The following is a 9819-nucleotide window of genomic DNA, read 5'->3' on the forward strand; positions in this document are numbered from 1 at the left end:
TCAATATTTATAGAAAATTTGATGGTAGCTCAATATCCTTTATTTTAAATTTAACTAATATTAATACTGTAATAAATGTCTCACTTGCGACTTTTCAAATTATTGTGAGAAGTGGAAGGGAAGAGACAAAAGCATAATGTTTGTAAATAAAAAATTTAACATATCAATTTAACTTTGTAACGGTAGCAACTCATTTTCCTAAATACAATTGTAACGATTCAAATTATTGTGAGAAGTGGAAGGGAAGAGACAAAAGGATAATGTTTGTAAATTAAAAATTTAACATATCAATTTAACTTTGTAACGGTAGCAACTCATTTTCCTAAATACAATTGTAACGATACGGACTTTGATATGCTTATTCCAATCTCATTTAGTAGTAATCTCATTTGTATTATTTAATTGAGCACAGTTCATTATATATGACACAATGACAAAATCTGTAATTTTATAATTCAAAATTTGATGTCTCTTTGGAATCATAGCATATAATATTACTTGCCAAATAAAATAATTATTATAACAAATATATTCACATATCAATTTAAGTTTGTAACGGCAGTGACCCATTTTTTCTACATAGAGATGTAACGGTAAACTCATTATGTTAAATTAACGCATTCAATTGTAATATGTTAAATATAATTAGCTAATTTTCATAAATTATATTAAATGGAGTTGAAATGGTAACGACATATTATATTTGAATGATGCTTAAGAGCATCCACAACCGTGCTCTTGCTAGCGGCACGGTAGTGGGCCCGGCCCCACTTTTTCTGCCTGCTCTCTGGCAAGAGCACAACACCCACAGCTGTGCTCTTCCGCAAGGACGAGCACAATTAATTTAAAATTCAATTAAACAATAACAATTCCATAATAATAAAATTCATTAAAACAACCTAAATAAAATTACAAATGACAAATAAAATAAAAACGACATAATTAAAATCCTAAAAATTAAAAATTACACACTTAATATACTAAAAATTAAAAAAACACTACTCGTTGCCGAATTTCGCCCATATGTGGTTGATTAGGTCTTCTTGTAACTGAATGTGGGTTCGGGTATCGCGCATTGTGTGCCTTGTCTCGATCCTCTGGCCAACCGTCGTATGCTCACCTCGGCGTGGGGGAGACCTCGCTGTTGAGCTTTCGGCTTCATCCTCGTCGTAGAAGCTAGCCGCTCTCGGCCCTTCGTCGGCTATAATCATGTTGTGTAAGATAATACACGTGAACATGATGTCGGCGATATTATTCACGTACCACAGCCGAGCCGGGGCCTTCACTATGTTGAATCGGGCTTGAAGGACCCCGAAGGCTCTTTCGACGTCTTTCCGTGCGGACTCTTGATGTTGCGCAAAAAGAACCCGCCTCGGGTCGTGCGGGTTGTGGAGCGTCTTCACGAACGTCGACCACCTTGGGTAGATACCATCGGCGAGATAGTAGCCCATGTGGTATGTATTTTCGTTGATGGTGAAGTCGATCGCCGGTGCTACACCATTCATCACATCATTGAAGAGTGGTGAAGAATAGAGCACGTTCAAGTCGTTGTTGGCTCCGGCAACGCCAAAATATGCATGCCAAATCCATAGGCGGTAGTCGACGACCGCCTCAAGGATAAGTGTTGGGCCGCCGCCTTTGTGACCGCTTAAGTGTTGCCCCCTTCAAGCATTCGGGCAATTCTTCCACCTCCAATGCATGCAGTCAATGCTGTCAAGCATTCCGGGGAAGCCATGGACTGATTCGCGAAGACGAAGCAACCGTTGGCAATCATCGGTGCTGGGTGCCCGAAGGAATTCATCCCTGAAAGCTGAATGAACGCCCTCGCAAAAATTCTTTAGACAAAGGATTCCAGTGGACTCACCAATATGCAAATACTCGTCGAAGATGTCGGCCGTTTGCCCAGTAGCGAGTTGTCGGATGGCACACGCACACTTCTGCAACGGCGTGATACTTTGCCGGCGGCTGCATCTAGACCTGTTTGGAAGAATTCAACACGTGCGGACAATGTGTTGACAATTCGCATGAACAAACGCTTTGACATACGAAAACGGCGCCCAAAGTAATCTGCCGGAAACCGCGGCTGGTCGGCAAAGTAGTCGGCAACGAGCCTTTCGTGGGCTCCCTCCCGGTCACGATGGATGTAGCGGCGATTTGATCTAGTTCGTTGAGGAGGAGGAGCGGGGGTATTCGCCGCGACATATGCTTCGTAAGCGGCACGATGTTGTTCGTAGTATTCTTGTTCTTCGCGCTCCGCTTCCGCCATAATATGGGTGAAATCCATTTGAGGTTTTGAGTGAGGGATGAATGTGTTGATAGTTTGTATGAGAATTATGAATGAGAGATGATTTGATGTGATAAATGGATGATGAATGTGTGTATTTATAGATGATTTTGGGGAAAAAAAATAAAAAAATTCAGAAAAACGGGAAAAAAACGGCCATATTTTTTGGATTTGGAAAATATTTTTTTTATTTTTTATCATTATTTACAATTAAATACCGATTTTTAAGTAAAAAAAAATTGAAGGCAGCGGCTATGCCGTTGCCCAATCCCGTGCCGCAACATCAGCTGCTCGCTGGCGCCAGCGCAGCGGCGCGGACGGCGGTGGCGACCGTCGCCACCGTTGCAGATGCTCTAAAATTTACAAATATTAAAATTCATACCCTGAATTCATGAATATTCAAAATAAGGCCAAAACTCCCCTTTTATATATGTATAGATTACTAATTTCCTATTTCTTTTAATTATTTTACTATCTTATAATTAAATTAAATCAGCAATTTACAAAATTTATAAAATCAGCAATTTACAAAATTGTTAAATTTTATAATTGCATAGTTAAAATCCTAATCAGATGGCACATTGGCTTTTGGTTCACAATCACTTGCACTCGCGGATGCGAACCAAAGCTGCCTCTTGTTGAATATAGGGTGGTCACGTGTTGCATTTTAGCACAGAGCTCGAGCCCAACTCTATGTTACCTGCCCAATAATCGATGTGACGACCCATCTCCAAAGTCAAGACATACTCGAAAGAGTTCTTGTTATTTCTTATTCTCTATTTAGATGGCGCAAAACTTTTGGATTTCGGGATTCACTCAGTTGAATTAAGCCTGAATCTATTTTTAAGTGCAAAAGAGAGTGATATTGAGGCCGAGACCCGATATAGGTATCAACTAGGGGTGAGCAAAAAAACTGAACCGAACCAAACCAAAAACTTAAAATTTGGTTCGGTTATTTCGATTTTTCGGTTCGGTTCAGACTTTTAAAAAAAACTGAAAAATCAAAACCGAATTATATATTAATATAATATACTTTATCCATCTTTTTCTCATCATCTCTCTTATTTTATGAACGATTGCAGTTTTCAAAGTTATCGATTTTAGTAAACTGGGGAATAAGCAATAGTGATTTTTTTGGTACATGAGTACAACCATTTATTCATTAACAATTCAAGGGTAAAGTGGGGAAAAAATTTATAAAATTTTATCAGATTGTGGTTAGTCATATAACTAAATTAGTCGCTTGTATCATGATTTTTAAATTGTCCTAGACTCGGATTCAAGAGAAATCATGTTTGATGTGATACTTGGACAAATGCCTGACTAATCAAACGACGTTAGTTTCATTTTGTATCTTTTATTAAAATAAATATACCGATTTTTTTTTCAGATAGTAGTTAGTCCCAAAAAGTTTTAAAATCAGTCGTTAATATAATTACTTTAATATTTTTCACAATAGTCTCCTTGTGAAAAATTCTCGATAGCCTAGTGTTTCAACTTATTGAACATGGCACATGCATGTCTAAAATTAACTGACATACATGGCTAACTAGTGGTGTAAATGTAGAGATTGCTTGAATAAAAGACTCAATTACTCAATATAAAAATGACGGAGAATAACCTAGTACTCAATTGCTTATAAATCAAAATATTAAAAAAAATATTGCAGATATTGCTTAAATAAATCACTCAATTGCTTATAATTTAAATTAAAATTCATAACATTTAACATATACTCCCTTCGTTCCTTAATTTTGTCACATTTTGACCGGATACGGATTTTAAAAAATGTAATGTAAAATGAGTTGAAAAAGTTAATGGAATGTGAACTCTACTTTTAAATATTAGTTTTATACTAATAAAATGTGAGTGAAAATGAGTTAGTGGAATGTGAGGTCCACTGATAAAAATGAAATGTAATAAATTTTGTGGGATTGATGTTACAAATTTAGAAACAAAAAAAGTACTATATTAATATATTAAATTATACTTTGTGTTCCACTATATTAAAATTTCAAGTAAGCAAGTCATCCAAATTCTCGATCGCTCACGAGATGCGAGCCAGGCCAGCCACACTTATGTATTCGGGATCAGATTTTGAGCCAATAAATTATTTCCCTTGTGAGGGACAAAAGATGTCACATTTGTGGGATCATATGGAATTTTAGGAGATTTTGTTTGTATAATAGGTGGAAAGGGAAAATATAATATTTATATTATTGTGAGAGTGAACTTTTTTTGAAAATAAAAATATGACATTTTTAATGGGACAAACTAAAAAAAAGTGAGACATTTTTTATGGGAAAGAGGGAGTATAATTTAACCAATGATAAATGTGAGTTATGAGTGATGAATTCTTATTGGCTATTGGTAAATCCTTCTGAACGGTGTTGATTTTATTAGGATTGGCCATAGTCCTAGGCCGACAAGGATATCAGTTAGATCGTATTTAAACTCTGGTGAAGAATCATAAAAAGCTCAGAGTTAGAGCATCCGCAGCGGTGGCGAAAGACGCCACCGCCGTCCGCGCCGTTGGCAAGGCGCAGGACCGCCGCCGCTGCAGCCGCGCCGCTGGCACGGCGCTGCTCGATGTATCGAGCACGTCCGTGCCAGCGGACGCACACGTGGCGCGCTCCCATTCGTCAACGGCATAGCCGTTGTGTTTAAACTTTTTTTTATTATTTTTTTTAAAAAATCGGTATTTAATTATAAATAATGCTAAAAAATAAAAAAAAAATATTTTCCAAATCCCAAAAATATGGCCGTTTTTTTCCCGTTTTTTCTGAATTTTTTGATTTTTTTTTATTTTTTTTTTCCCCAAAATCATCTATAAATACACACATTCATCATCCATTTATCACATCAAATCATCTCTCATTCATCTCTCATTCATAATTCTCATACAAACTATCAACACATTCATCCCCCACTCAAAATCTCAAATGGATTTCACCCATATTATGGCGGAAGCGGAACGCGAAGAACAAGAATACTACGAACAACATCGTGCCGCTTACGAAGCATATGTCGCGGCGAATACCCCTGCTCCTCCTCCTCAACGAACCAGATCAAATCGACGGTACATCCATCGTGACCGGGAGGGAGCCCACGAAAGGCTCGTTGCCGACTACTTTGCCGACCAGCCGCGGTTTCCGGCAGATTACTTCAGGCGCCGTTTTCGCATGTCAAAGCGCTTGTTCATGCGAATTGTCAACACATTGTCCGCACGTGTTGAATACTTTCAAACAGGTGTAGATGCAGCCGGCCGGCAAAGTATCACGGCGTTGCAGAAGTGTACGTGTGCCATCCGACAACTCGCTACTGGGCAAACGGCCGACATGTTCGACGAGTATTTGCATATCGGTGAGTCCACTGGAATCCTATGTTTAAAGAATTTTTGCGAGGGCGTTCGTTCTGCTTTTGGGGATGAATTCCTTCGAGCACCCACCACTGATGATTGCCAACGGTTGCTTCGTCTTCACGAATCAGTCCATGGCTTTCCCGGAATGCTTGGCAGCATTGACTGCATGCATTGGAGGTGGAAGAATTGTCCGACTGCTTGGAGGGGGCAACACTTGAGCGGTCACAAAGGCGGCGGCCCAACGCTTATCCTTGAGGCGGTCGCCGACTACCGCCTATGGATTTGGCATTCATATTTCGGCGTTGCTGGATCCAACAACGACTTGAATGTGCTATATTCGTCACCACTCTTCAATGATGTGATGAATGGTGTAGCACCGGCGATCGACTTCACCATCAACGGAAATATATACCGCATGGGTTACTATCTCGCCGATGGTATCTACCCAAGGTGGTCGACGTTCGTGAAGACGCTCCACAACCCGCACGACCCGAGACGGGTTCTTTTTGCGCAGCGTCAAGAGTCAGCGCGGAAAGATGTCGAAAGAGCCTTCGGGGTCCTTCAAGCTCGATTCAACATTGTGAAGGCCTCGGCTCGGCTGTGGTACGTGAATAATATCGCCGACATCATGTTCACGTGTATTATATTACACAACATGATTATAGCCGACGAAGGGCCGAGGGCGGCTAGCTTCTACGACGAGGACGAAGCCGGAAGCTCAACAGCGAGGTCTCCCCTACGCCGAGGCGAGCATACGACGGTTGGCGAGAGGATCGAGACAAGACACACAATGCGCGATACTCGAATCCACAATCAACTACAAGAAGACCTAATCAACCACATGTGGGCGAAATTCGGCAACGAGTAGTGTCATTTTTAATTTTTAGGATTTTAATTATGTAATTTTTAATTTTTAGGATTTTAATTATGCAGTGGAAGAATTTTATTTGTCATTTGTAATATTTATTGTGGGTTTTAAATGAATTTTAATATTATGGAAATGTTTTTGTGTAATTGAATTTTATATTAATTGTGCTCGTCCTTGCGGAAGAGCACAGTTGTGGGTGTTGTGCTCTTGCCAGAGAGCAGGCATGAATAGTACCGCCCGGGCCCACAACCGTGCCGCTGGCAAGAGCACGGTTGTGGATGCTCTTAAGATCAGCCCAAATAAGGCACACCGTCATTATTTCTATATTTTAATTATTTCTACCATAATTTCTTTATAGTTTACAAAATTTCTTCTTCCAGTTCAATATAATTAAAAATAATATTTTATATAATTCTAAAATCATTAAAATATTATATATGAACTATAGTTGAAAATGAGAGATATTATAAATATTTTCATTCTCAAATTATCATTATTTTAAATTTATATTCCCTATGTCTCAATGAAAATGATATCTTTTTTGATAGTATAATTATTATACCACGTTATTTATGTGTTAAATGAATAACGAATAAAATAGAGATAAAAATATTTTACTTTTAGTAATAAGTCCTTTAGTTGAGATAAATCATAAAGAAAAGTAGTGAGATTATCTTGATAGGGATGGAAGGAATAATAATTTCTAAAAAATTTAAAATGACATGAGAAATTAGAAAAATATAAAAACAACTACTACTACTCAACCAACTTACCAAAATGGGCAGGGGCTGGATCTAGTTTGATAGAAAAAAATCCCGTTCATCCACAACCCGCCTCATTAGAGCATCTCCAATGGCGGCGTCGTCACCGGCACGCCGATTTTTTGTGGACGCCGGTGCTGACGCCGAGCCATTGCGAGCGGCGTCGGCGAAATCGGCGTCAAAATCGCCGTGCCCACGCCGATTCTTGGGCTGACGCCGATTCTCACGCCGATCCTCACGGCGCCATTGTAGGCCCCGGATCGGCGTCAGACCGGCGTCAGATTTTTATTTTTTTTTTAATTTTTCGAAACACTATATATACGCGCTTTGGACATCATTTTCATTCACACCACTTGTTTTAACGAGTACTCTCTCTATCTTAATTTCTGTACAAGATCAACAACGAGAAATGGAGAACAACTACGAAGGTACTCCAGTGACGACCGCGTCTCAGACTCCCCCGACTCCCGGGGGAGGGTCTCAGACTCTCCCGGCTCCCATGGGAGGTGGTTGGCCTCCGATGACCGGGTACTACAACATGTACCCGTGGCAGCAGATGATGCCACCAATGACCGCCGGGGGAAGTGTGCCGGCTTGGCAGGGGGTACCGCCGATGCAACCCCCTATGCAGATGATGCCGGGGTGGGCACCCGGGATGCAGCCACCGGCGCAGCAGATGATGCCACCGCCGCAGGGGACGCCCGGGGGGGGGGGAACGTCTATCGGCCGGCTTTTGATTTTTCCACCGGTTCTTCACACACATCGACCCCAACGGATGCACAATACACGCAGTATGAGACCTTCTCCTTAGAGGAGTTGGGTTTTGATATTAACGAGGTTCCGAAAACTCCCATTCAAAGCCGGGGAGTAGGGCGGGGTTGGAGCGCCCCTAAGAAGAAGGGCAAGGCCAAGAAGGTTGGCGAGTCGTCGCAGCCGGGTGAGGATAGTCGGGTGAGGATAGCCCCTAAGAAGAAGGGCAAGGCCAAGAACGTTGCGGTGGCCAAGGCGTGGGTGAGTGTCTGCGATGATCCTCTCGTTTCGAACAACCAGAGGATCGTCAACTTGTGGGCCAAGATAGCCGCAGCCTACAGGGCATTTTTCCCTGAAGGGAGACCGCGCACCGGGGAGGAGTGCCGGAAGTGCTGGGACCGAATCAGGTCTGCCGTCTCTCGATTTTTGGGTTTGTACGCCAACGCCCTCCGCATGCGGACCAGTGGCCAAACAGAGGAAGACTGCATCCGAACGAGGTCCCGACCCCTCGTTCGTTCGGTCGCCGACCTCGCCCGGTTGGCCAAAGGCGGGCGCAACGGGATGCGAGAGGGGGCACCCCGAGTTCCCAGGAGGTCCAGTCTGCATCCCCCCTCGGCAGGTCCACCGAGGAGCTCAAATTCTTCGGGCGTCAACAAACGCGCGCTCAAATGGTGGAGACGTTAGCCGACTTCCGGACGGCGGTGGACCCCGAGGAGAAGGTTTATCTTCGCGTATTGCTCCGGAGTAGGGGTGAGCAAAAAAACCGGAAACCGAATATCTGAACCGAACCAAACTGAAATTTTGAAATCAGGTTCGGTTTTTTCAGTTTTTCGGTTCGGTTCGGTTTTAAAAATAAAAAAATTTCGGTTTTTCGGTTCGGTTCGGTTCGGGCGAAGAAAAAAATCGAAAAACTGAAAAACTGAATTATATATATATTCTATTAATTTAATATATTATATTATATATAATATATATATTCTTTTAATATATTCTACTATATAATATATATTATATGTATTATTAATTTTATATTATATATAAATATTCTATTAGTATATAAAATAAAATAAAATACACATATATAAATATATATTTATATTATATTTATTTTTTTCAGGTTTTTCGATTTTTTTTTCAGGTTTTTCGGTTTTGTTCGGGTTTTTTCGGTTTTTTAAGTTCGGTTTTCGGTTTTTCGGTTTTGGGTTTTCGGTTTTTCGGGTTTGGTTCGGTTTGGATTTTGAACTAAATTCGGTTTTTCGGTTTTGGTTCGGTTTTGACAAAAAATCGAACCGAAACCCGAATGCACACCCCTACTCCGGAGCATGCGTGAAGAATTGGAGGGGTTGCAGAGGGATACCGACGGGAGTAGCCGCGGCGTTGGTGGCGATGGAGGCGGTGGCGGTGGCGGCGGCGGCGACGACGAAGGGCTGGGCGACGACGGAGGCGAGGACGGCAACGAGGAGTGATTTTTTATGTAATTTTTTTATTGTACTTTTTAATTTTTGTACTTTTTTTTTAAATTAATGTACTTTTTTTTTAAATTATTGTACTTTTTTTAAATTTTAATAGTATTATTCAATTTTCCTGTATTTGTCTCGTAAATTAAATTCCGTATGTTGCTACGATTGTAAATTAAATTATATAATTGTTATTAGTGATTTGGATAGGCTATGGGAGGGCTATTGCATGTCCAGATGATGTGGCATGAGGATTTTAGTGCTGATGATGTGGCAGTGGCAAGGCTATGGGAGAGCTATTGCATGTCCAGAACCACTGGAGATGCTCTTAGTGAGCC

The sequence above is a fragment of the Salvia splendens genome, chromosome 17, assembly GCF_004379255.2.
Source record: "Salvia splendens isolate huo1 chromosome 17, SspV2, whole genome shotgun sequence".
NCBI lineage: Eukaryota > Viridiplantae > Streptophyta > Magnoliopsida > Lamiales > Lamiaceae > Salvia > Salvia splendens.